The sequence below is a fragment of the Hemicordylus capensis genome, chromosome 3 (assembly GCF_027244095.1).
Source record: "Hemicordylus capensis ecotype Gifberg chromosome 3, rHemCap1.1.pri, whole genome shotgun sequence".
NCBI lineage: Eukaryota > Metazoa > Chordata > Lepidosauria > Squamata > Cordylidae > Hemicordylus > Hemicordylus capensis.
In genome coordinates, this window is record NC_069659.1 from 63,658,758 (window position 1) to 63,686,580 (window position 27,823).

A 27,823-nucleotide genomic window follows, 5' to 3' on the forward strand; every position below is an offset into this window, starting at 1 on the left:
CTGAAATGTCTCTATGAGATGGAAATGTCTCTACGAGTTGTTTCTACAGACACAATCCACATTGGAAGAGAAGAAACCTCTGCGCATCCCTCCCACTCTATCCCATCCAAGGTCAGCTGAATAGAGTCAGAACCAGGTGTAGAAGAAGGAATTCCTATCTCATAACCCCTATTTACATAAATATAACAATGGCAACAGAATGAAAGCTTTAACTGAACAGCATCATGGATAGAGTGATTTTTGAAAGCAGGACCCATGGATGGAGCTTTTCACCCCAATAAGAAATGGAGTGCTTGGAATTCATGAACATAAAGATAGTAAACCACCTAGAGATTATTTATTTTGGTGGTATAAAAAGGTAACAAGATAGATAGATAGATAGATAGATAGATAGATAGATAGATAGATAGATAGATAGATAGATAGATAGATAAGAAACTTACCGGCAAGCGGGGTCATTGCCATCACCAGCACCCATTTCTGCAAAGCACTTATTTATTTACTTATTTGTTTATTTAATCATATTTATATACCACATGATATATACATTTCTAGGTGGTGTGCACCACCTACTTACCCTATGTTCCTATGTACCAGACTGCTATACTACTACTACTACTATAGTAGCTATACTAAATAATAGCCAGCACAGTTTAGCAAATACACTGTTCAATCAATCAATCAATCAATAATTCGATTTCTATACCGCTCTTCCAAAAATGGCTCAGGGTGGTTTACACAGAGAAATAACAAACAAATAAGATGGATCCCTGTCCCCAAAGGACTCACATTCTAAACAGAAACATAAGATAGACACCAGCAACAGTCACTGGACAATATTGCTGTGTATAGGGAGAAAAGACATGGTAGACATTTGTTTTCAGACTTTGCAGCACAGTATATTCCCCCTTTGCTTATCTGTGTGGAGTGTGTTTGCGTTGAATCCTCATGTATTTAGTGGATTAGTTTTCTGTTGGATGTTTGTGTCTGGGGTCCTGAGGCATATTATCTGTAAAGTTCTGAAAAGACGAGTATAAGCGATTTGTAGGGACAAGTATAAAGCAATTTGTTGGACCAATTTGACAAAGTAGAAGCAATTTGTTGAACCAATTTGAATCAAATGGGGTTTAATTCAAACTGGCCTGGTTTGACCGGCTCAGACTCAAACCAGATTGGCCATTAAAAAAAAAAAATGGCCGGTCCAAATTCAAATCAGACTGGGCTAGGTCCAATATGGATCGGTTTGACCCGGTTCAACGGCTATGCTTGTAAAGGGGAATCCTCATCAGATTCCCTTTCACAAGTAAAGGTGATGGGAAAATCCTTTAAAAGTCTTAGGGTAGCAGTGGGCAGCAACAGGGCATCTTACTGGCTTCAGTGGTAGTGCAGCAGCGGCTCCTCTAAACCCCACCAGTGCCTCCCCCAGCAGCCTGGATGCATGGAGGCCAGAACTGGACCAGCCACCACAGAAGCTGGGCAGCTGCTGGCCGCTGTAATTGTCACCAAAGCTGTTAAGATGCCCTCTAGCTGCCCCCCTGGCTGACCTTAGAAGACTTTTAAAGGATTTCCCCACCACTTTGAATCCTCACCTGATTCCACTTTACAAGCATAGTCCTTCAACCTGGTCGAACTGGGTTGAACCAGTTTGAACCAGTTCAATCGAACTGAACCAGCTCACAGACCAGTGGCGTAATTTGAATTATTTCAAATTCGAACTGAACCACCAAACCCAGTTCCGTGCACACCTCTAGCAACTTGTCCTTTCATATATGTTAGAGGATTATTTATCCAAAATGATCTTGCTCCATAGTTCCCATCACCAGTTTCTCCCTTGTTTGCTTTAAGTGCAGTCAGAGGGATATAGCCCAATGCCACAAACCCTGAGTTATAGGCTCCCTGTAATATAGTTGTGCTGTGACTGGCTAAAGAGTTAGTCAGAATCCTATATTCCATCATGGCAGTGTGGGCAAAATTGGGGCAATGTATTTTTGCTCTCATGACGGAATGACTTGCATCATCTCTGAAGCTGGTGCAATACTTATTTTATTTATTTATTTATTTATTTATTTATTTATTGTTAAATTTTTATTCTGCCTTTCATTAACATAATCTCAAGGCAGTTTAAAAAACATTTAAAACAATATAAAAACCATTAAAACTACATGATAAGAATTAAAATGGAATATAAAAATTCAATTAAAAGTTTTTTTAAAGTGTACAATATAACCATAAGATACAAAGCAGTAGCAAACAAAAACACTTATTTAAAAGCCTGGGTAAAAAGGTTTTTAGAAAGCAAAATTTTACTTGTTTTCTAAAAACTGTGATGGAGACTGGAGAGCAGTCTCTTATAATACTATCTATAATAATACTATCTATCTATCTATCTATCTATCCTACTACTACTATTTATATATCGCTTTTCAAAATATCGCTTTTCAAAATGATGGAGACTGCAGAGCAGTCTCTTATAATACTATCTATCTATCTATCCTACTACTACTACTACTATTTATATATCGCTTTTCAAAAGAAGTTCACAAGTTGTTTACATAGAAAAATAAATACAATGGCCCCATTCCCAAAGGGCTCATGACCTAAAAAGAAATACAAGATGGGCACCAGGAACAGCCAATGTGCTGGGTTTAGAGAGGGACAATTTCTCTCCCCCTGCTAATATAAGAGAATCACCACTTTAATGTTGGGATATGCAACAACTGTGTATAGTTTGTATGTAATCTGCTATGGAGCCAGAGGGGGCACTGTAGCTTCCTCAGTACTGGTTGGGCTAGCTAGGAGTTTCCCTTCTCCTTCCTGTTCCTGTGTGTGAGTCAGCAAGTTCCATACTGATCTCCAAGTGCCTATTTTGTTTGTCTCTGAAGTAAAGTTATCTTAAACCTTTCTCTGGTGTTTGTTCTGAAAACCACGCAGACAGCTCACACTCTGCAACATTTAAAAGGTGCCTCTTTGCTCAGCAGGGGTTAGGGACTGGGAATGGTGTCTGAAGGTGCTTAGGATTTGAATTCAGCCCATTCTTCCCCTGACTCAGCAACACTACGACCATTTTTGACCCTTCCATTGGTAGGGTTGCATTATCTCAGTGTATCCTTGGAATTACACCAGTTAATCCTGATGCAATGTTGCTGGTGTAGGGAATTTGCCCAAATCCTAAAGTACTCTAGTTGACAGCTGAAGCAGTCAACCTGTGGTACTCCAGATATTGGTGAACTACAACTCCCATCATCCCCAAACATAATAAATTTCAGCTGGTGATACTGGGAGTTGTAGTTCACCAACATCTGGAGTACCACAAGGAGGGAACTCCTGCTTTAGGGAATTGTCTGTTTTTACAGTCTATAGGCTTCGTTTTGCTCTCAGTGCTTATGACAATCCAACTTTCAAAATTTTATACAATAAAACTTTAAAGGGGGAAAAACTGATCAGCCCTTTATTCTGTAATGATTCCATTAGCACATATTTAGCTATCTTAAATAGTCAAATTGAACCTCAGGTCCTCAGCTAGGTGGCCAGATTTGGCTTTTTAAAAGCCATTTGACCCACGAGTATACCCCTTAGGTTCTGGCAAGAGAAAATTAGGGATGTGTAGAACATTCCAATGGAGAAACGTTCTGACTTGAAAAGGACCATGTTGAATGTTTTGAGTTTGGAAGAGAACATCCTTTAAATAAAGGGCCAGTTTCGAGCTCAGAGCAGAATCGCCCTGTTTTGATCGAAATGTTTTGGCATTCTGAACACCATTTGTGTGCCTGTATTTCCCTTGCTGATTGTTTTTCTGGCACTGGCTTCTGATTGGCTTGTGATCTCCTTCCTTCTTGCTTGGCTTGTTATCATACAAATCAAGTATGCGCAACTATGCCCACACTGACTGGGCAGAAGGAGGAGGGAGGGGGAACAATTTTAGAGGGAATTTCAAAATGTATTCAGAGGAATGCAGAAAGAGCCTATAGATTTTTGATGAGGAAACATCAGGAAAGCAGGAAGAAATCAAGGCAGGTTTGACTGTGTGATTTACTTTTTTCAGCACTGAATATAATATGCTGTGCTATTGCTGCTATGACTATCTGGGTCTGCTGTATCTTGGATTGACAAAAGCAGAACTTCGGTGCCTGCCTTCTTTGAGTTGTGCTTTGTTTTGTTTGTGAGATAGTATTGTGGCAAGAAATGGACAGTGGCAACTCTGTGTGTATGTTTGTGTAATATTTCTTGGTGATTGCTGTGATGAGCTCCATGTCTGGCCTTGAGACTAACGTCTCTGTCCATTCATTGTTCTGGTCTGTTCTACAATCTGTATTGCAAGGTGTACTCAGTCAAAATGTGGGTGAAGTGTAGTTGAGCTTATGGCTATGCTTGGTGCTATGTTAGGGTGCTGCTGTGGCAGCTGTTGCAGTACTAGGAAGTAATGTAAGGAGTCATAATTGTGTGTGAGAGAGCATCCTGTGCCAATGATGCTGGTGCAGTGCAGACACTGTGGCTGGCACTGGATTCTGAGTCAGTGATTCCTTTTTGGCCATTTTTGGACTTTGTTTGAAATATGTATTTCAAATACATATGACCTTTTACAGATAACCTTTTACTATATTTGTTTACTATGTGCTTCTGCAGTGTTTTTCAAGACAGGGTTGCAGTATTTGCAATGAAATACACTCATGTATATACATGATACACTCATGTAACATAATGTAAATATACTCATGTAACACTCATGTGCGGTGCACTCCTGGGAGGGCAGCTTGTTCCACCCATAGGGAAGAATGAGGAAACTTGAAACATCCCATTGTTCCCCATGGGTAACTCCTAGGGACACCAAATTGGGTTGTGTGGTAGGGCATGATGGGTGCTACCTACCACCCAACCCACAAAAGAAATGGGCAAATGGCCATTTTAAACAAATTTTTAACCTTTCCCCCCTTTCCTATTGGGGTTTCCCATACCTTTCCCCCCTTTCTTATGGATGTTTGGGGAAAGGTTAAAAATTTGTTTTAAAAAACCCATTTCTTTCGTGGTTTGAGTGGTAAGTAGTATCCATCATCCCCTACCACACAACCCGCTTTGATGTCACAAAGACCTATCTATGGTGAACAACTGAATGCTTGGGGTTTCCCCATTGTTCCCTATGGCCAAAACACTTGAAACATTTTGAGTTTCTTCAGTCAAAACTGCCAGTCAGACCAATTGTTTTGACAGAACATTTTGGCCATTTGTGTTTTGTTTCAAGCTTGAAATGAAACCCAAAATCTGTTTTGTGCACATTCCTGGAGAAAATAATACAAAATGAAAGAAAAATTTGTCAGAGTTGTGGTGCACTGAATATCACAAGTAGAAAAATATGTGTTATATGCTTTAAAAAACAGTATTCATTACATCCTGAATTTAAATAACATTGTGAGTCTGTTTGCAATATGTACAGTATTAATGTTTTAACTCCCCTACCCTGAAAAGGATTTTGGGATTTATGTGAAATGTCAGGTACACACATTTTACACATTTCCATGGCAGTTAACAGTAATTTTAGCCTCATCAGTATTCAGCATCATTCCATTGCAAGAAGAGAAAAAACAGAACCATAGAAACATAAGAAGGAGGAGAGATAAAAGGAAACCAGTGAACAGGAAAAATATGTCACATCTTAATTGAGCTGAGAATAAGGCAGAAAATGATTATATGGCCTGCAGCTATAAAAATATATTTCCAACAAACTAGTGCATGAGAAGTAAGCAGAGAGTCCCCCCCAACATGTGCTCAGTATGAGAGAGACTACAAAGTAAGTCATTAAACAGCAGCGTACACATAGCGAAGCACATTTTATGTGCCAAATTGAGTTGAGCTGAGTAATTTGCAACCACTCTTAAAGTTGTCCTTACCCTGCCTGTAAAAAAATTCAGAAAAAATCAGTCCCAGTGTGAACTCTAGTTCATTCACTCTAGTTAAAAATCCTTTAAACCTTCTTAGAGCTCTGCAAAACTTCTCCTGAAAAATGTCTTTAATTGCCTTAAAAATGTATTTTGCTTCCCTGGGGATGAGAGCTTTTTCAGAGCCTACCCTTGCTCACCTCCGATCTAGTAGGTGTGTGAGTGAGAGAGAGAATGAACATACCCTGCAAGGGTGGAGATACTAAAACAAATCAAGATTTAAAACACAGCTTAATCTTAATCACTGTATATTAGTGGCGGAGTATCTGCTTTGCATGCAAAAGGATAATCCAGGTAAAGTTTAATCTCTGGCATTGCCACTGAGAAAGACTCCTTCCTGAAACCCTGGAGGCCAACTGCCAGTCAGCTTAGATAATATAGATCATTGGTAAACAATTATCTGACTTAGTAAACCCATTCACACAATCATCTGGGGTGGTTTGCGGGGAGGAAGAGCCTCCCCCCTGTTCCCTACAGACTAGCAGAGCCACCATTTGATCTGGTGTGGCCGGATCATGACCCAGGCCACACTGTCCCACTGAGCAGGTGCAGCAGCCTCCAAAATGGCCCGGAATAGGCCCGGAAAGGGCCAAAGATGCCTGAACCAGGTTTTTTTTTTAGGAAAAGGACACACACACACACGCCACCTTGGAGAAACACCCCGGATGGGGTAAGTTTAAAAAAGAAATAATTCCCCCCCAAAAAATTGTTCATTGAATCCCCCCAAACTGAACTGGGGGCGGGGGGGCCCTAAGGGGGCCAAAACCAATCTGGCCTGGTGCAGTTCAAGTTTGGTTCAATCTCAAACCAAACCAGGCCAGGTAGTTTTGTGCACATCCCTACTTAAGAGAGCCTTGATTGTCATGCAATTTAGTAAGGAGAACCAGCTGGTGATTAATTTCCATAAAACCAAAATTATGTCATTCTCCAAAAGGTATAAATAGTCAAACTGGATTGTGGATGGTAATAGAATAGATGGTAATAGAAGTCTGCAACTTTAAATATTTGTTAGGGGTGCTCATGGAATCGGCTGGTCCAGTTTGGTTTGAGTCCAGACCGGACTGAAACTGGACTGGGCCAGTTTGCTCCGGCACCTGCTCGAACTCCCCGGTCTGGTCCAGTCCGGAGGGGTTCAGGAACGTGTGTGTGTGTGTGTGTGTGTGTGTGTGTGTGTGTGTGTGCACATACACACTTACCCCCTTTGGGGGGGGGGTTATTGGAGGCGGGGGGGCATGCAGAGGCCAATTGTCATGGCTCAGACTTCTGACTCAGAAGAGTCAGAGCAGGAATGGGAGGATTCGCCTGCTAGTGAGGGCTCAGAGGCACAGTGACAGGACTTGGCAGGGAGCCCAGACTCTCGAGCTGAGGATTTGTAACAGCTGCCAGACATGATTTCTGATGGGGAGGAGCCTGGGATTTCACCTGTCTTGAGAAGACGGCTCAAGAGGGAGGTTCAGTGGAAGTCACGCAGGCGCAGAAGATCATTAGAGAGGAAGCCAAAGTGCTGACTCAGGGAAGCCTGATTGGCTGCTGGTTCTCTTGAGCCATATATATTTGGTAGTCTCTCAGTTGCTCAGGTGCTGTTTGCAACGTTCGCTGGCTGCAGACAGTGTGCCATTGAATTCCCAAACTTTGTTCCAGTTTGCCTTGTTTATGCTTCCTGCTTTGTTTTGTTAATTCCTTGCTTCTGTTGTCCTTCACTATTTTCATTCCTTTTCTCTGTGTTTTCTTTCACTTATTACTCAGTTATTGTTAGAGGGGGGTACCTAGTGCAGTTCAGGGGACTTAATTCATTTACTGTTTTTCTTTCTGAGCCTTTTATTTTTCACTTGTGCAGTTCTGCTGCCGCTTTCTGTTAACTCACTGGGGAGTGCTGAAAGGGATTGTAAATCCTGTTGGGTTAGCTGAGCTAACAGATTTATGACACCAATTGGCATTCAGAAGCCAATTGCGCAAGCATGGCAGCCTCAAAAATGGCCACAGCACCGGGGGGGGGGAGGCCTGAATGGGCCAATGATCCTGCCAGGCATGAAGGGAGGCCAGCGGGGGGAAGGGGAACCTCAACAAACACACTGCCTCCAACAACTCCCCCAAAGGGGATAAGTTTATATATATATATATATATATATATATATATAAAATGTCTGCGCACACCACCACCCACCCCCCCGCGAACAGTCGGGGGGTGTTCAGTCCAGGGTCAGACCGAACAGGAGATGGTTCAGTTTGACCCTGAATGGTTGAACTTGTTTGCACATCCCTAACTATGGTTAGAGACAGGAATGCAGAAAGTTGAGGCAAGGGTGTGGATATTGATAGTCAGTTACTGACTGAAGATTAAATTCCTCCCAGGATGCCTAATCTCTTTAGTACTCATGGAGAATTATCACTTGAGCTGGAAGCTAGCTATAGCCAGGAGGCTTTTATCATATGGACTGTCCACTGAGTTTCTCATGTCTCTGGGATCCAACCAGGTGAAAGAGGTATTTTCACAGAGACTTTGGGATGTTGAATATCAAAATGAACTCAATATGCTCCCGGAGGCCTCAAAAGGTCACCTTGCAATGCTAGCTGGGAACCTGCAGGTTAATTGGAAGCTCTTACTTTTCCTATGCTGCCTAATATCTTTTTAGAGCAAGATACAATGTTCTCCCATCAGCAGTGCTACAGAGTAGGTATTCCAAAATCCCCTTTGTTAATCAGATCGGCCCTTGTAGTGAAGGCACAATTGAATCAATACAACATGTTCTGCTTTATTGCCACTTCTACAAGGATTCTTGTGCTAGATTTATAACACTTCTATTAATGGATTTCCCGGGTAAATATGGGTGTGCAATACCCTTAATGAAGCAAAATTTTGTGTGGCAGCAGTTAAAACCCAGCAGCAATTAACAACTGGTGAGAGCAATTTATTTCTTAGTTAAGATCAGGGTAATTAAGATCAGTAGTCTTAATTAAGACTAGGGTTGCCAAGGCTTTCTATATGTGTTAATCGGCTGGTGCTTTTTCTTTTTCTTTTTCTTGTAATCTGAGTTATCTATCTGAGTATTGTAACTGTTTCAATATTTGATCTTTGATCATAAATAAAGATACATGTGTGTTGCACTAGTAATGCATATGCACAATATTTCAAACCAGAAGAAAACTCTCGAAACAGATGAGCTTTTTTTAATTGCTTGCCAAGAAAATTCACAAATATAAATCTGATTCCAGACTGAGCCATGTTCTGTCACTGATACTGACAAAATATCAATTTGATCCGAATCTGGGTTCCCACCTCCATCGTTTTCCTTTTTTGTGGGAGTGGGAACTGACATTGACAAAATATCAGTCTGATTCCAAACTGAGCCAAGGATAGTTTGCCTATTGCTATGAATGATTTTATATTCATGTACACAGAAGGGTTTCAGCGGCAGCTAAACTGAGCCAGTCAGGCAGGATTTAACAGCACATAATGCAAACCTGCATTTAAGCAGGGCAGCGGTTGGAACTCCATTATGCCCGAATGCATGCAACTGCAGTTTTGCAGCAAAAGTGACTTTCAGTTTGCCTTGCCAAACTCCTATTAGAATCTTGGGTTTGTAGTGAGTTTCACTGCCATAACCTGAGGTTTTTCAGTGGCAGCTTTAGAGCTGAATGTGGATGGTACCATAACCACAGTTTCATTCACTTTCTGGAGCTGAAATCATAGAGATAGGAGCACAGACCCACCCGGGGCTGCACCCGCTCCATGTCTGAGGTTCTTCTCTCTGCTCATCTCTCAAGCACTTACCCCACCCCCATCTCTGATCCAACAAAGCATTTGCCTGGCAAAAGGGATGCCACAACATCCCATCCCAAGCTTGTCAGCAAACAGCAAAGTCACACAAGGGCATCCCCTCTTCCCAATCTGTCCCTTGCTTGGGACAGATGGCAGGACAGGCTTGCAAATAAAGATTGCTCTTTATTTCATTTATTTTATTTTATTTTATTCTATCTATCTATCTATATATCTAATATACCACCCTTCCAAAAATGGCTCAGGGTGGTTGACATCAAAATAAAAACAATTAAAATCAATTAACAATTACAATCAAAACTTAATCAATTAAACAATTACAATCATTTAAACATTACAATTAAGATTAAGATTTTAAAACCATAAATCTAATTAAAAGCCTGGGTGAATAAATGTGTCTTCAGTGACTTTTTAGCCTACTTTCCAGTAGGCTTATGAGATAATCCAGCTGTGTGTGTGTGTGTGTCTGTGTCTGTGTCTGTGTCCATCCATGTGTCCCCCCCCACCTCAATGGTGTAGTTTGTGATGATGTCATCCACCCCAATCCAAGATGGTGGATGCATAAACCTTTGAGGTGCAAGTGGGCTAACTTGTGAACCGCCTAACCAATTTGAGTCAAATTTACTACAGCTATAGGGACACGTAGGGACACTTCAATGGCATAGTTTGTGATTATGTCATCTGCTCCAATTCAAGATGGCAGACACAAACTTTTGAGATGCAAGTGTTCTAACCAGTGAACCACTTAACCGATTTGAACCAAATTTGGTACAGTTGTAGTGAGTGAAACATAGGGACACATCAGTGGCATAGTTTGTGATGAAATCATCCACTCCAATTCAAGATGGAGGATGCATAAACTTTGGAGGAACAAGTGGGCTTAACTTGTGAATCGCTTAACTGTTTTGAACCAAATTTGCTACACCAGTAGGAACACATAGGGATACCCTAATGGCGTGGTGTGTGATTATATCAAGCACTCAAATTCAAAATGGCAGGGACATGAAAATCTGAGGCTCAAGCAGGCTAATTTATGGACTGCCTAACCCATTTAAACCAAATTGAGTACAGTTGCAGTGCACAACACACAGGGACACTTAAATGGCATAGTTTGTGGTGATGTCATCCACACCAATTCAAGATGGCAGATGCATAAACTTTGGAGGCACAAGTGGGCTGACGTTTAAACCACTTAACCAATTTGAACCAAATTTGGTACAGTTGTAGTGAGTGATACATAGGGACACCACAATGGCATTGTTCGTGATGACATCTTCCACCCAAGTTCAAGGTGGTAGATACATAAATTTTTGAGGTATAAGTAGGCTAACTTGTGAACCACTTAACTGATTTGAACCAAAATTGCTGCAGCTGTAGAAACACACAGGGTCACCTCAATGGCATAGTTTGTGATTATCTCATCCACCCCAATCCACAATGGTGGACGCATGAACATTTGAGGTGCGAGATCTAACTTGTGGACCTCAATTTGAACCAAATTTAGTCCAGTTGTAGAGATAGTGAAAGGAAAGTAGGCTGATTAGTTCTTACTAGAACAACTTGTTAAAAGTTGCCAGAGATGGGGAGGCTCTTATTTCAACAGGGAGCACATTCCAAAGTCCAGGGGCAGCAACAGAGAAGGCCGGTTTCCGAGTAGCCGCCAAACAGGTTGGCAGCAACCACAAACGAATCTCTCCAGATGATCTTAACCGGTGGTGGGGCTAATGGTGAAGAAGATGTTGAAAATGAAGCAACAAATATGTATGTTCACATGCACATGCACTCCAGGAGGCAACATAAGCAGGGTACCCCTTTAGAGTGTTGAGATGGCAACAGAGTGGTGATACCCAGGGTGGGGGTTAAAAGGCATCCCCAGCAAGGAATTGTTGAATGCCTTAGGCCTATTTTTGTACAGTTGTGTTGGGGAAGGGGGGGTAGCCCCTTCCCCTTGGGGAAAGGTGTGCAGTCCTTAGGGCCTGAGAAGAACCTGGCTGCAGGATCATGACGAGGTCCTGGCAGCAGGATCAGTGTTGCCCCAATGAAAGGAGCAATTTGACATATGTGATGATGATGGATGCTGTTCCTGAGAGGACCACTCACTCATGAAAGTATAAGGCCATAGAGATACCACTTCACAAATCATGAGAAGAACTGTCTGTGGGGACAGGGGTGTTGGGCAGAATCACTAATAATTTGTGATGACAATCCCTTCTCCCGCAGATCACTCTTTCATAAGAGTGTCAGGCCATGGGGGCAGGAAGGCACATGCCGTCCAGCCAGGTTGCTAGATACTAGCAAGGCGTGGAGATGGGTACCCCAGCAACAGCTCTCCCTGTTGGTGACTGCCAGGAAGAAGCTGTCCTCTGCCAGCCCATCTGCCCATGTGAACATGTCCATCTTTGGTTTTGCCCAGAACAGCAACCTCGTTCTCTTCCGGTCATTGGAAATTGGGGCTTCCCTCTCCTGTGATTCTCCACAGTGGCAGATCTATATACAGCACAATGCCGGTCCCAAATCAGGAATTTTGAATGTGAGTAAACATCCATCCCTGGTCCTGGTGTTTCCCTAGTCCACCCACCCAGCTATGCCTGGACACATGGAGCATCAAAATATCCCTTGTTTCTGTGAAATAATTCCCTGGAGAGGAAGGGTACCTGTGCAAAAGTTCTGTATTTAAACAGCAAGAGTGTGGAGCCCATGCAAATCCCCCTTTGTTGGGTTAGCTCAACCCATGAGCATGCCGTCTGATGGAAGACTGAAGGTTTTGACAAGCCTAAGGTATTCCCCAGTAGACTGGCCCTCTCAGCTAGTCCCCTGGCAGCAAGCCACCATATGGGCAGGAGTGTGGTTTGATCTCCATGGACTGCTTTGCTAGGGTGAGCTCTCACAGAGCATCCTTGGTCCAGGATTTCCCCCCTCCCTTATATACCTATCCCCTCCTAGGAAGTACGCTTCCCTTTCCTAAGTAACAGGAAAATAGTGCTCCCCCAGCATCCCCCCACTGCCAGAAATTCTGCTTGTGCAAGACTGTTTGGTAGCAGGGCTCTTACGAGGGTGGTGGGAACAAAAATTTTGTAGGAAGCTGTCTGTTGTTTTTCTTTCACCCTTCATTAAAAAGGGCCTTGTAGAGTTTTGGTGTTGTTGTTTCCATTTTAGAATCACAGGATGTGCCCAGGACTCCTTACTAGTTCCAGTGCTGATCTGGAATCCTTGTGATCCAATGGATTACAGATGCTCTCAATTACTTTAATTATCACAACATTTTGTTTTTAAAAGAAAGGTTAATACAAGAGCCCTGCTTTAATCCTCATTAAAATTACTTCAGACTTCCATGACCTTCAGTGACACTAACCCCTGCTGAGCAAAGAGGCACCTTTTAAAGTGGTGGTTTTCTTTATTTAGCAGGGGGAGAGCAATTGACCCTATCCATCCCCAGCACAGCATCCCTCCAGCGGCTGTTGCTGGTGTCTATCTTATGTTTCTTTTTTAGATTCTGAGCCCTTTGGGGACAGGGACCCATTTTATTTATTTATTTATTTATTTATTTATTTATTTATTTATTTGTAAACTGCTTTTGGAACTTTTGTTGAAAAGTGGTATATAAATGGGTTGGGCTGGGGAGATGTGTCTGGGAGAGCAGAAGAGTGGGAATGGTCTGGGTGCAGTGATTTCACAGATAGTGGGAAGAGGGAGGTATGGCCGTGGGAGCTGGGCAGGCTATTACAGGGGGAAACGGTCCAGGCAACTGAGACAGCCCTCAGAGAGTTTCCAGTGTCCAGCTGGAAGCTGGTGACTCTGTCAAGGCCCTGGTGAATCTCTGGATTGGGAAAACAGCCTGGGTTGTTGACACGGTTGCTCTTAAATGCCCTCTCCAGCTTGCTGGAGCCTATTCTGCAAGTTGCTTATCGTTGGGTGATGAAACAACTTGACGATGACTGGAGTAATGCTGGAGGAAGAGTCATGACAAATCCAATTGAACACAGGCTAGAGCCCACTTTAGGGACTACTCCGTGGCAGTGGGAACAACGAAGAAATGCTTTTTTCCTCCATCTCCATTGCATCTGCTCAGTGCAGACCAATGGAACTATTCCATGTAGCAAAGACACTGCTCCACACATCCCCCCCCACCCCAGGTAATGGGGAAGGAATAATCTACAGCCTGTTGTGATCAGTGTACATGTCACTTTGCAGATAAAGTCACTTGCATCCGTGCTCGTTTAAACTCCAGAGTACCTGAGGCAGACATGCCTCAGGTATTATCTGGGCTTATTGTGTTGGATTCTTTTCAGATAGTGAAGTCGGAGGATGTGGACAAGATCCTGGGAAGTGTGCAGGCCACATTGTGCACTCTTGACCCTTTGCCTTCATGGCTAACAAAAGCTGCCAGGGAGTGTGCAGGGAGATGGTTGAAGGTGATTATCAGTGCTTCATTTAGGGATGGCAGGATGCCATCATGCTTCAATGAGACGATGGTAAGACCATTATTTTAAAAGCCCTCCTTTGATCTCTCCAACCTGGATAACTATAGACCTGTCTCTAACCTTCCCTTTTTGGGCAAGGTGCTAGAACGTGTGATGGCATCCCTGCTGCAGAGGGTCTTGGATGATATGGATTATCTAGACCCTTTTCAATCTGGCTTCCACCCTGGATATGGGACTGAAACTGCATTGTTCGCTCTAGTGGATGTCCTATGTCGGGAGCTAGACAGGAAGAGTGTGTCCCTGTTGGTTCTGCTGCACCTCTTAGCGGCATTGGATACCATCAACCATGGTATCCTTCTGGACTGCATCTCGAGTATGGGAATTGGAAATATTTCTTCAGTCCTTTCTTGGGGAAGGGTCCAGAAGGTGGTACTGGGTGACTACTGCTTGGCTCTGTGGCCATTGCCCTGTGGGGTCCTGCAGAGTTCAGTTTTGTCCTCCATGCTGTTTAACATCTACATGAAACCGCTTGGAGAGGTCATCCGGGGACTTGGACTGAGTTGTCAGCAATATGCAGATCACACTTAGCTCTATCTCTCCTTGACATCTGATCCTAGGAAGGCAGTGGATGTCCTGAATCAGGGGCTAGAGGCCATGATGGGTTGGATCTGGGCTAAAAAAACTGAGATTGAATTCAGACAAGATGGAGGTAATATGATAGCAAATGAGATTTTCAATGAGACACCATGAATCCACTCTAATTTGCTATCATAGAATCCACACTCAGAATACCTCAGAAACAACAGAACCCTGTAACCCATGGGTTAGCAACCCATGGGGGTGGTTGGCACCCTATGTGCACTACACCACCACTCGCTCTGTGCCACCCCAGCACCCCCCAAGTGCACTTATGGGGCTGCTGAAAGCTTCATTATACCTTATGAGGAAAAACCTTAAAGATGCGTAAACTTCAACAATTCACCAAAAATTAGCCCTCTGCCCAAATCCTTTGAAAAAATTCAGGTAGCTTCCTTACCCCTACCCGGCACTACCACCAACCCCACACCACTCTAGGCCACCCCTTTCCCCCGACGTGAAGCTATACACCCTCCATTATACCTAATGGGGGAAAACCTTAAAGATGCGTAAACGTCAACAATTCACCAAAAATCAGCCCTCTGCCCAATCACTCTGCAATTGGGGTGGTAGCCTCCACCCATTAGGCACTACCACCCCACCCCACTCTTTTGGCCCACATCCCATGTTATGCCCCCAATCTGTCCCAAAGACACTAAAACTTCAAAAATTCACCAAAAATCAGCCCTTTGCCCAATCCCTCTGCAATTGGGGTGGTAGCCTCCACCCATTAGGCACTACCACCCCACCCCACTATTTTTCCCCTGGGACCCAAAATTTGAGCAGACGTCACATCAGACCTTTTTGCAATGAAGTCAATGGGAGGCAAAAAGGCGGGAAATTCAAATAGACGTCATTGCTCAAAATGGAGGGGGGGGAAGAAGGCCACAAAATGGAGGTCTGAAACATCCAAATATTTCAGATCCGAAACAGGGGTGATTTGTTTCGGATCCGAAATTTTTTGGAAATCTTCGGGGGTGATTCGGTTCGGCTCCGAATCACCCAAAATTGGCCACCCGGGTACAGATCGTTCTGTACCGGAAATGTTTTGCACATCCCTAATTGTGAGCCCTTTGGGTACAGGGATCCATCTTATTTATTTATTATTTCTCTGTGTAAACCGTCCTGAGCCATTTTTGGAAGGGCGGCATAGAAATCGAATAAATAACAACAACATCATCATCATCTTGTCCTTTTAACTTGAAAATCTTTTTCAGTGAAGGAAGCTTCAGGATATGAGTCATAGTTCATGATTCTTTGCAAACAGCACAATCCTGTGTATTAGTTTAATGGAAGTTACCCAGGTAAGTGTGTACAGGATTGTTTCCATAGACTTACCTTATCACTTTCTCATTTTCTGAAAAGAAAGTCTCTGCCATCCCCACTATATCATTGAAAAGGTGAACCAGGAGCCTGCCCATTCTTTTAACAGGCTTTCATTCCTCAAGCTAAATCTGCAGACTACTGCTGTTGTGTCATTCCTTAATCTTTATTACATACTCACATTCATTACTGAAATATCCCTCTTCTTTAAAAAGGTGTGCTTTAGCAGTGAATAAAAAGAAAATAAATGAAGAAAGTGGCAGAATTAGAGATTACTAGGTGTAAAAAGGGCAGGGGGGGGTCTTTTTTGGCACATCAAAGCATAGGAAGGGAAAGGCCTAGGTGAATCCCAGAGGATGTCTGTGTACACACTTTTGAAAGCCTCAGGAAGATACAATGACTTAAGATAAGCTCTTCAGCTTGTGGTTTGATAAACATCTCTTCTTTTTCAAAGAAACTGTGTTAGACATATGGATTTTACAAACACTCTCACAGCAGTCTACACAATACTTGCTCACACTCCAACTCATAAAATGTCACCTCTGTCCAGAAATGCCACTCTCCACATCACTAATCAGATAGCTCCCCCCCACCCAGTTTCTTTATTATCTGTAGAGTTATGACTCCTACAAAGGTCAGCAATACTGTTAGCTGACATAAACAGAAATACATTTTCCCACACTACATGCATACAACAAAGCTAAAGTGAACTTTGTGCTAGATATTCTGATCAACGTTTTGTACATTTTGGTTTCTTTTACAAAAATTCTCATGTTTATGTATTCTGAATGTGCAACTCTGTTTACTTCCCCTCAATACTTAGCATGCAACGATAGATAGATCTGGGACTCTCCCATTTGAGTGAGTTGTGTTGGGCAGATTTGTGTGGGTTTTCTCAAACATTAATAGCTGGAATGGGTAGATAGATATTTTCCTGTCTGGCTGACTGGCTGTTTATCTCAAATAATAGGATGTGAAATCAGCTATATTTGACAGAGAAACTTTTAATGAAATATTATAGAACTGCAGAATAAATACATTCTTTCTGAAATAATTAGGAAGTACAGCTTTTGTAAAGTTTAAGCTTCAAAAAGTATCCACCTAGTGGTGGGAAATGAATATTACCTGTAGAAAGGATTGAAAATGCACTTATGCCAATGAATACAACGGATATTTATATACCGCTTTTCAACAAAAGTTCCCAAAGTGGTTTACAGATAGATAGATAGATAGATAGATAGATAGATAGATCTACAGTTCACATGTGGTTTACACTTTTTATATAGTATTCCTGGGTGGGATTTATGTATGGGTGTAGTTGCAAAATACAGGGTTTAAAATACAGGGTTTAAAATACAGGGTTAGGACAGGGGAAGACTCTGTAAGCATAGTAAAATATAGTTATTTATTTATTTATTAGTTATTCATTCACAAGTATTTTTCAGCCCGTTAATTTAACGGGCGCTAGTCTGCGCGCTCAACCGCCGCCTCCTCCCACTCGGGCCTACCGCCTCCTTCGGCCGGGGCCGGCACCATCCGGGGCCGGCGCCGGCCTCCCCAGCTGGGCCAACCCCCCCACCACCTCAGGCCTCCCACCTCAGGGCTCCCTTACCCTTTACATGGCCGGTCTGGTTCCACGGCTGCCGCCTCTGGGCTTCCCGCGGCGGCCACCACCGCCAACAAGCCCAGTTCTCCCGCCAGTCTCCTTGCGGCCACTACCGACACCATTGGGGCCAGTCGCCCCGCCGTGGCGGCTGCCGCCAGCGGGGCCAGCCAGCCCACCGCGGCCACTGCCGCCTCGCCCGCACTGCTGCTGCCGCGGCCGCCGCCATCGGGGTCAGTCGCCCCGCCGCGGCCGCCGCCTCCAGCCTTCCTTCCAAAATGGCTGCCTGGTGTCGGCGGTCGTGTCTCCCTCGGACTGTTCTGGGCATGCGCTTTGCGCATGCCTAGAACAGCCCAGGGAGAGGGAGACACAGACGCAGAGCCCAACGTTCTAAAGGCACGGACACACACTTAGCCTTTTATTATAGAGGATTCACTTTCTACGTATACCGCCCTTCCAGAAATGGCTCAGGGCGGTTTACACAGAGAAATAATAAAGAAATAAGATGGATCCTTGTCTCCAAAGGGCTCACAATGTAAATATTGGTATGGCAAACAAGGATTATAGTTGTAACCCTTGTGGCTGTACCTCAGCCATCGAAGGAGAACTTATAAACTGTAATGCACTAACTTGGTGCTATGAATATGGGGTGCAAGGTTAGACTCTGTGAAAGCAAAGCAAGTAAGAGTTGTGCTGTAAGGGCTTTGAGGCTTAAACAAGCAACAGTAAGAGCAAGGAAAGTCTAGGCTGCATTGCAGTAGTTGAACATTTCCACAAATCTAATGGAGTAGTGAAGTTCCACAAGATATAAACAACAGATAAAAGGATAAATGGAGAAAATCAGTGGTGGCTGGTGAGGATGGCGAGAGGTACCTTTAAAAAATGATGACCAGCAGTACTTCTGGCACCTGCAAGCTGTCATGAGCAGCAGTGCCCCGTCCAGCATCCTGCGTGGTGGCTGCACTCGCCTGGCTTCTGCGCATGAGCAGAGGCCATTTGCATTGTCCGTATGGTGTCGCTGATAAAGCAGGCCTCTGTAAAAAGATGTGTCTTTAATTGTTTCTTTAAAACATTGAAGGAAGGAGCATGGTAAAGCTCTTCCAGGAGTGCGTTCCTAATCTGAGGGGCCACAACCAAAAAGGCCCTGTATCTAGTCCCCTGCCTGTTGCACTCAGACTAGAGCCCATGCTCTCACATGGTATACTCACACTGTACACCAGTCAGTTGCTTCTTTAACACCTCATAGATGCACTCTTTCACCGTAGAAGAGCAGAAACTAATAGGAGAAAGAGTGAAGAAGGGGGTCTTGTTTCAATCTCATGTGTACACACACTACCTCATATGTTCCCACACAATAGGCTAGTTCACAAGAATAGGGTAGGAGAAATCTTCTATCCTAGTTTAGGAGCTGTGATCACTTCCAATATTTGATCATCTGTCAGTTAAAAACAAGGTGGAAGGTACCATCTCATGATTGTAGGCTAAGCAGCAGCTGTGTCAGAGGGCTTTTGTTCATACCTCATTAAAGGGCTGGGTACAGTTAATGGGTAGCTAGGTGCAGAGGTGCTCTTACCTCTGGACTTCTGGGCCAAGGTCCAGGGCCTCCACACCCCCTGGGGATCCCCAAATCCTGTCTGAGGTGGTGTGGTTATGTCAGGCGGTTGAACGTGACTGTGACCTGCTCCGGGTAGTCAATCATGACCTCTGCTTTAGAGACAGAGTGGGGCGTGAGGAAAGAAATAGTAAAGAAAGAAAGAAAGAAAGAAATTGGGATGGGAATATGTTGTGTATTGAAATGTTTCTGCCAATACATATTTGCATAAATATACCTGGTTTATATTCTTACATTCTTGTGAGTTCAGTTACTATTTGTGCCCTCAAGAACCCACATGTTAAAAATACTGCACATTTCATGGTGTGTGTGTGTGTGTGTGTGTGTGTGTGTAGGGGGATTATGCTTAACTTGCGGGGGGGGGGCTCCAAAGGCCTTTAGGTCCAGGCCCCAAAATTACCTAGGTGCACCTCTGGCTGGGTGACCCTCTGACCCAGCTGTTGCTTAGCACACAGTAACCGACAGTGCCTCCAAACTTTTTTTAAACTAACAAACAAACAATCAAATAACTGGACTACACGCAGCTCCTGGATTAGACTAGGAGGCTTCTGGACTAGGGATTTCTGGAGGCTGGGCTGCATTTTCTCGGCTTCCAGATGGCTGCGCAGCTCCCAGGACAGAGGCGTGCAAACTGTGCAGCCAGAAGAGGACTGGAGAGGACCAGAGATCATGGTGAGGGGAGGTAGGTGCTATCCCCCTGCTGCCTGACTTGCAAGTCATGGGAATGACCTCAATGTTTACATTTTAAATCACTTTCTCTTGCATACAGCTTTTCATTCAGTGTGAAGATCACCAGGACACCATTTCTACCATCAAAATATACCTTACATAATTTTTTTTCTGCTCACAAACAATATCTAGATACAAGGGGACAGTATTCTTTCCATTTCTGCTTTTCTACAGAACTTATTTTGTAAACGGTTACAGTCAAATTCTGTTTTAGATGCTGAGCAAAAGCTTCTTCAATGTTGTTTGGCTTGAATTTATACGAAATACATTGCCGTGATACTTAATTCTTAATACAGGTTACTTGATAAACAGTAAAGTGATATTTGGTGCGTGCCATTGTCCCCTTGAATCATTCAACTGGTTTTATGAACATAGAGCTGATGAAGTGGAAGGGCAGAGTATGCTAGAGAGAAAAATGTGCCAGGAGAAAAGAGATATTTGAACGAGTGAGCCACTAGCTATTGTAATGTTCCCCAGCTCTTCAGCTAACATGACATTACTGCCCAAGTGTTATTGCTCTTGCTAACAAGTAGTACCTTTTCATTCCAACTGAGATGCCCACCTGGACATGCCTGCATTGGACAGCTTTTATTCTACTTAACTGGGGCAGGGTGGGAGATGCTAAGTAGGCAAAATGTCTCTCCCCCACCACCACCACACACACATTTCAAAATACGTAGACAAGAAAAAGAAGATGGTAGAGGGAATGCATCACTGTGCAGTCTTTTGGAAATCTTACATATTATTATAGGAACATAGGAAGCTGCCATATACTGAGTCATACCATTGGTCTATCTAGCTCAGTATTGTCTTCACAGACTGGCAGCGGCTTCTCCAAGGTTGCAGGCAGGAATCTCTTTCAGCCCTGTTTTGGAGATGCCAGAGAGGGAACTTGGAACCTGCTGCTCTTCCCAACCCCTGAGGGGAATATCTTGCAGTGCTCACAAATCAAGGACCGGGTCTCACGATCCGTGAGACCCGGTTTGGGGCGGTGAGCGGGAAGAGAGACCTGGGTGGCCGGATCGGCCAGGGATCGGCCAGGGCATACGGATCACACAGGGCATACTTGGGAGACCCCCAGAGCTGGGAGGCAGCTTTTCGCCTCCCCTCTGGGGGTCTACTGATGGGTAGGTGCAGTGCGAAGCTGCTCCGCGGCTACTCATGATTCTAAAAACCAGGTTTGCAGAGCACTCGCTCTGCAAACCTGGTTTTGGGGCAGGGGTTCTTGAGTGGTTTACCCGCTCCAGAACCACCGGGCTCACAGCCAAGCCCGGTGGTTCTGACAATCGGCAAAAATCGGGCTAGTGGAGGCTAGCCCGATTTTTGCTGATTGTCAGAATAGCCCCCGAGTCTCCTATTCATATGCAACCAGGGTGGACCCTGCTTAGCTAAGGGGACAAGTCATGCTTGCTCCCACAGGACCAGCTCTTGTGACCAGTAAATCATATTATTGTTGAAAATTAGTCATTTATTTTTGATTGCTCTTGAGCTTTTCAAGATATAAATAAAAACAAAGAAAATAAAATTTCTTGGAATGCTTAAGAGCCAGCAAAAAATAAGTTACACCTTTTCAACTGTAAAATAGCAAGAAGCCATAGCTCCATTGTACAGTCCGTGCACTGCATGTAGAAAGTACCAGGTTCAGTTTCTAGGATGAGCAGCTAAAAGAAACTTGGGTAGCAGGGTGGGGAAAGTTTCCTGCCTAGATCTTGGAAATATACTGCCAGAAAGGATAGATGGACCAATGGTCAGAATCAATACAGGTAAATTCATATGTGGTTTTGGGGAAGGTCCAGAGCTCAGTAGTGGATCCCATGCATGCCGAAGATCTCAGTTTCAGTCACTGGTGGCATCTCCCATTACCTCTAGAATCTCAGATGGCATCTCTTATTACCTGAAGAATTCCATGTAGCAGAACTGGGGGAAAGCCTCACCAGATTGTAGAGCTGTTGCCAGCCAGAGTAAGATGACTTGACCTAAATGAACTGATGATCTAACTCCATATAAGGCAACTGCATATCTTAGTAGGAGTGGATTGCAAGAATAACCTCATCTGATCAGTGTTTATTTTACAGATTTCGTTCTTTTAAAAATAAGATAACTGAGATAATATAACACTCTTAGCATCAGATGAATGCCCATAATTGTAAGTATTTGCCATTCTCTAATCCCTTAAAAGTTATAATTTGATCATCAAATCATTGTCCTGTTGTTCTGTTCTTTAGAAAGCAATTTCAGATACATTTCTGTAATCCACCATGCTGTTCAAATCTAAATCTGTCTGCCATTCTAGTAAATTCCCAGTAGGGACTAACTATAAAATAGTTGTAACCATAATCTTAGCACATACTGACCATGGTTCAGTAAGAGCTAATTCACAGCTGCACTTCTCCAATTTAATCATCATATGTCTGACAGTGGTTTACTGTATTTCCATATTCTCCACATAAAAAGTCTGAACTTCAAGTCTCAGGGATAAAAGGTTAATGTATCACCAGTGAGGCTTCCAGTCCCCATATGGCTCAGCAAATGTTGCCTTTTTATCCTGAAGATTTTAATTTGACAAGAGACGGGCAGCTAATTTTATGTACTACTGCTGCAACAGTCAAACATTTAAAATATAAGGATGAAAAACCTTTCTCCTTTCAGAAATCTCAAATTTGACTCAACATTCAGAGTTATTCTCTAATACTAAAAAAAAAGTAACAATAAATGCTTGCAGCATTCAAAATAGCTTCCAAGCAAGACCAAAGAGAGCTGTGTTCAACGTTCATTATTGAGTATCCCAGAGGAGCAAACAAACTCAGAGGCAAGGTTCCTGAAAATAGGTAACATTTATTTGTATAAAGCAGGAGCACAATGTGAAAATATGGTGTTTGGCAACCTTCAGTGCAATCAGCCTTGGAGAAGCCACTGCCGGTCTGTGAAGACAATACTGAGCTAGATGGACCAATGGTCTGACTCAGTATATGGCAGCTTCCTGTGTACCTAACAGGAAGGAAGTGAAGGCAATTCAGAGAGAGAGAGAGAGAGAGAGAGAGAGGTTAGTAGCTTGGTTAGCCTGGCAGTAGATAAATGCTGGAATTCTTCATTAAGAATGCAAGAACTTCAAGGTGGGTGTGCCATCTCTTGAGCTTCCACCAGTATGATGCAGTGGTGTGATCCAAATAGAGGCCATTTTTCTTCTGGAGCCAAATGGGGTGGGCTCTATGAATGATTTTACTCAGTCTCGCTAAGACTAGAAGCCAAGTTCCCATGAGGAGAGGAGGATGTCTGGCAATACTTCTTCTACTTGTGCTGCTCCATCCCTTTTTTTCAAATGGGTAGAGAACAGAGTAGAAGCAAGTGTGAAGGAAAAGAGTGGTGAGTCTCATAGCTGGATATGGTGAGAATGACTCAATGAAGTGATAAGGTGGCCTGTGGATGCAGATACAGGGTGCATTCTGCTGTCACTCCCACCAGTGAGTTAGCTGTTTCATAGTGGGTCTGCTGGCCACTTGTTCTGATGACCATGAATTTGGCATTTGCTAGCAATGGATAGAATTTGGCATTTGCTAGCACTTCATGGGACACTGCCTGTAAAAGGCAAACCTGCACAATTCATGGTGAGTTTCTCCATTTTATTTTAGAACCTTGATCATCCAGGCAGACAAGTGCCAAATACTTAGCTACATTCAGAGGAGGGCTTCGCTAGCAGGCTCCTCTGTATCAGGAGGTGGGGCCAGTGTTATATTATAATGTTCTTACAAAACAGGTGCAAAAAAGTAAACAAAACAAGTTGTTCTAGTAAGAACTAATCTGCTTACTTTCCTTTCAGTAATCCTATAGCTGGACTAGATTTGGTCCAAATCGGTTAGGTGGTTCACAAGTTAGCCTACTTGCACCTCAACTGTTCATGCATCTGCCATCCTGAAGTGAAGTGGATGACATCATCACAAACTATGTGTTTGAGGTATCCATATGTGCCCCTACAACTGTACCAAATTTGGTTAAAATCTGTTAGGTGGTTCACAAGTTAGCCCACTTGCACCTCTAACATTTACACATCTGCCACCTTGAATCGGGGTAGATGACATCATCACAAACTATGCTGTTGAGGTGTTCCTGTGTGTCCCTACAAATGTACCCTACAACTGAAGTTGATGTGAGGGGGACACACAGACAGACAGACACACAGACTGACACACATGCAGAATTCTGGGTGATTAGTAGAAAGCAGGATAAAAAAACAGGTTAGCACAGGTGTGCATTATTATATATCATCTCATGACGGAAGCATAATACTTTGACTAAAGATGTTCTCCATTGGTTTCTTCACCTCCTTTAGTGTATCATTATTATTATTTAAGCAACTTCGAAAGACAATAAACATTTATCCTTGAGATTTATTAGATTTATTATTTGCGAGAGATTTATTAGCTTACTTTGATTTGGCAAAATTATTGGACCTATTGCACATAAAATATATTTAGGACTAGTGCAAAAGTGTGTGTGTGTGTGTGTGTGTGTGTGTGTGTGTGTGTGTGTGTGTAATATCCTAAGAGACAATGGCCATAATCCAAAGAGGTATTGAATGTGATTAAGTGGATTGTGGTCAGTATTTATTTTAACATTTCCTTTACTAGAATCAGTTTAATCTCATGTGAAGGGAAGGGATTCAGTCAGCCTTCCTCTGGCATAAAACACTTTATCATATTCTCACCCTAGATTTTTGGAGGAAATCTTAATTAAGAAGTGCTTCATTTGCTAATGTTACTAATATCTGTTGACAATTTATCATCTAAATGAGGGAGTTTTTAATTTTGTTTGCCTGAGATATGCTATATCTCATAACAACTTATTTATTTCATTGTTTCATAACGTTTGCCCAACTACTTATTTTCTGAACATATTACTAAACTGTTAATCAATACAGTTCCAGTACCTTTCTAGATGAAAAAAGTGAGACACTGTTTCCTGATTCTCCTAAATACAGATGTATTCCATTCTCTGTGCAGAGAGCAGGTACAGAGGTGCTTTCTGTGCTGGATGTATTGCCTGGTGATGGTCTGTGCAGTTACACAGCAGGCCCAGAGTGCACTGGTAGAGCAAGCATGTATCAGCATTGTGGTTCACAGAACAAAATGTAGTTTCCCTGGGCAATTCTGATAGATAAAATCTGCTTTATATTAAGGTTGTTCACATGATATGAGCTGCTTGGGTAAAATCTTTCTTACCCAAGTAGCCAGGAGACTGGGAGGTCTTTCAGACCAGCAGCTGCAGCCCCAGATAGCCCAGATCTGCTACCTGGACTTCTTTTCTGTCCTACCTCACATTTCTCTGAAAACGGCTTCCAGCAAAAGCGGCCATAGGGCCATAGTGTGGAGTCAGTGTGGCACTGACTCCAAACTGACTGCAGAGTGGCCAGGGAGAGGATTCCTGCTGCATTGCAGCAATGCAATGCTACCCATGTGGTGCATTGTGAGATGCGGAAGGACTTCGTGATCCTACATTAGGTGACCACCACCGCACCAGTCATGTGGGTGCATGAGTGGTGGCAACCCAAAGAGGAGTCTATTGTGGGGGCAGGATAGATAGGATTCTGCCTCTCCCCAGCCCTCCTCAGCCCCAGCAGTCACGTGAATGGCCTTATTGTATTGCATTTGTAGAAACAAAACTTTAGACAAGCATTTGCTAAGGTAAAATGATGGCATGGAATATTCATGAATATTCCACCTGCTCAGGGAACAAAGCCATCCAAGGGTTTGTAGCCTAGTTTCTGCAAGAGAAAGAAATGTTTGGTTAGGATTAAAATCTCACACCCTCCTTATAGAAAAGAGTAGCTTTGCATGGCAGCTGTGAAGAGCTCTCAGAAGGTACGGCACCCAAGAGACACGGGAGCTGGAAGCAAGATGGCTGAATGGAGGGTGCAGATTAGGCAACAGAGAATCAAAGAGAATAGTAGGTGAAACAGAAAGAGACTTTCCTGCAAAGTATGTAGAGAACTGAGACAATTTTACATATTGACTTGAACTAAATCACCAATTGTGCAGTTGCATTCTTCTAGTTATCCATATAACTCCCTTTTTATTCAACTTGAATTCATTCAGCCCAAATGGACGAACTTGCTCACAAGGCACATGAAAACTAGGGACAACTGTTCAAGCACATGACTCTCTGTATATAAAATTGCCCTATTGAATTGTGCAGTGTGCACAACTGGGAGCTTTCTGGAGATGCCTGAGTACACACACAGCTTTGGACTGGAACCAGTTTCAAGATCTCCTCTAGGTCTTTGCCAATCTATTAATTAAAGACATTAGCCACAGTGTTAGTTCCTGGTTGTGATCTTCTAATAGGATAGTTTCAAGTCTGTGACCTCTGTTAGAGATTAAAGGATTATATTTGTTTGATATTCTCCTGATCTGTCTAGTTATTCTCCCCCCCGCCACCTTACTAAACTATGTCTGGTTAAAATTATTTTTCTAAAGGTTTGTACCCACTGAAGCATGACAACTCAAAGTTCAGACTGAACCTTCATCCTCAGCAAATTCCATTGTGTGTGAAAAGGAAAACAAACAGTAAGTGAATTCACTTAACAACATTGCATACTCTGACTATAAAGTAAGCTGAGGACACAGCTTGAACCTTAACTCAAAGCTTTCTTGTTTTGTACCTATCACAGTTTATTACTTTAGCTCAACCAAAAGCCAAAAGCTCAACCCAGCAAAATATTTTGTTAATCACCAAAGTCCCTTAACTTATTGCAAGGGAGCAATTTTGTTCACTTGTGTTTAGATTCGATGTGCTAGCCAATCCACCATATTTGGTCATAGAACATTTGGAAGTACAAGAAAGGGTACTCCCGAATCTTCATCAGTAATGGCATAGCAGTAGGAGATCTCCTCACATTGTTGCTGAATAAATGAATAAAAGTTGAGAGATTTGCCTTTAACAAGAGCACAAGTAAAGGAAAACATGAGTCAGATAATACATAACTTAGATAATGTTTGATGGAGCCTTTTATCTTTCTTATGTTTCTGCATATAGAGTACTTCATTAGCAACTGGAGATTGTTACTGTATGATCACTTTCGGGAGAGAAAATGTTATAGAAAGGGGAAGAAAGAGGTCCCTCAGGCCCCTGCTAGGCCTTGGGACAGCTTAGAGCTCCCCTCAAAGTATGTGGAACACACCTGTTGGCACAGAGGACTTTTTCATTTTTCACTATCTTTGTCATTTCTTTTCCTTGCAGAGATTATTTAGAATTGGGAAATGTAAAAATGCAGAAAAGAAGAGTTAAAGGAGCAAAAGAAATTGGTTGAAGAGGCAAAATGGAAGACGTTGCAAAACATATAAGCTCAGAATGCCCCCTTTTCAAAATCACATGGCACAACCAGTACATGCTAGGTGCAGTGAGTTTGTCCCACACCGCCTTTGATAAAGCAGGTTTCTTCAATTGGCAGAGGGGTTTGGGTGGATGGAGCAAGAAAGCTATTGAAAATCTTGTCATGCAAGCTCTCCCAGGCTGTGTTTATTTCCCCTTCTCTCCTTCCAGCAAACGGGAAACACTGGCTGGCTAGATTTGTGATCAGGAGGGCTGGAGTGGGCCTTCCAGCTATCGGGCCACATCCTCTTTGAGCATGACATCACACACAAGGAGGGCACTAGCGGCCCCTTTCATTGGTGGCCCAGGTTCTTTGAACCCTACCGCACAAAGTTGGCTCTGCCTCTGAATTGGGTTCGAGCACAGTTAGGAGCAACTCATTGGTGAACACCCTAAGACACGTGGGTTTTGTGTGAAGAGAAGTTC

General features: G+C 43.1%; 1 long non-coding RNA gene across 1 annotated transcript; it reads left to right on the forward strand.

Moving 5' to 3' along the window:
* On the forward strand, positions 1–27,428 carry LOC128349482 (uncharacterized). The gene is made up of 3 exons (XR_008318831.1): positions 1–111; positions 26,503–26,592; positions 27,266–27,428. It is a non-coding gene; the product is annotated as an uncharacterized LOC128349482 (long non-coding RNA).
* The last annotated feature ends 395 nt before the right edge of the window (positions 27,429–27,823 follow it).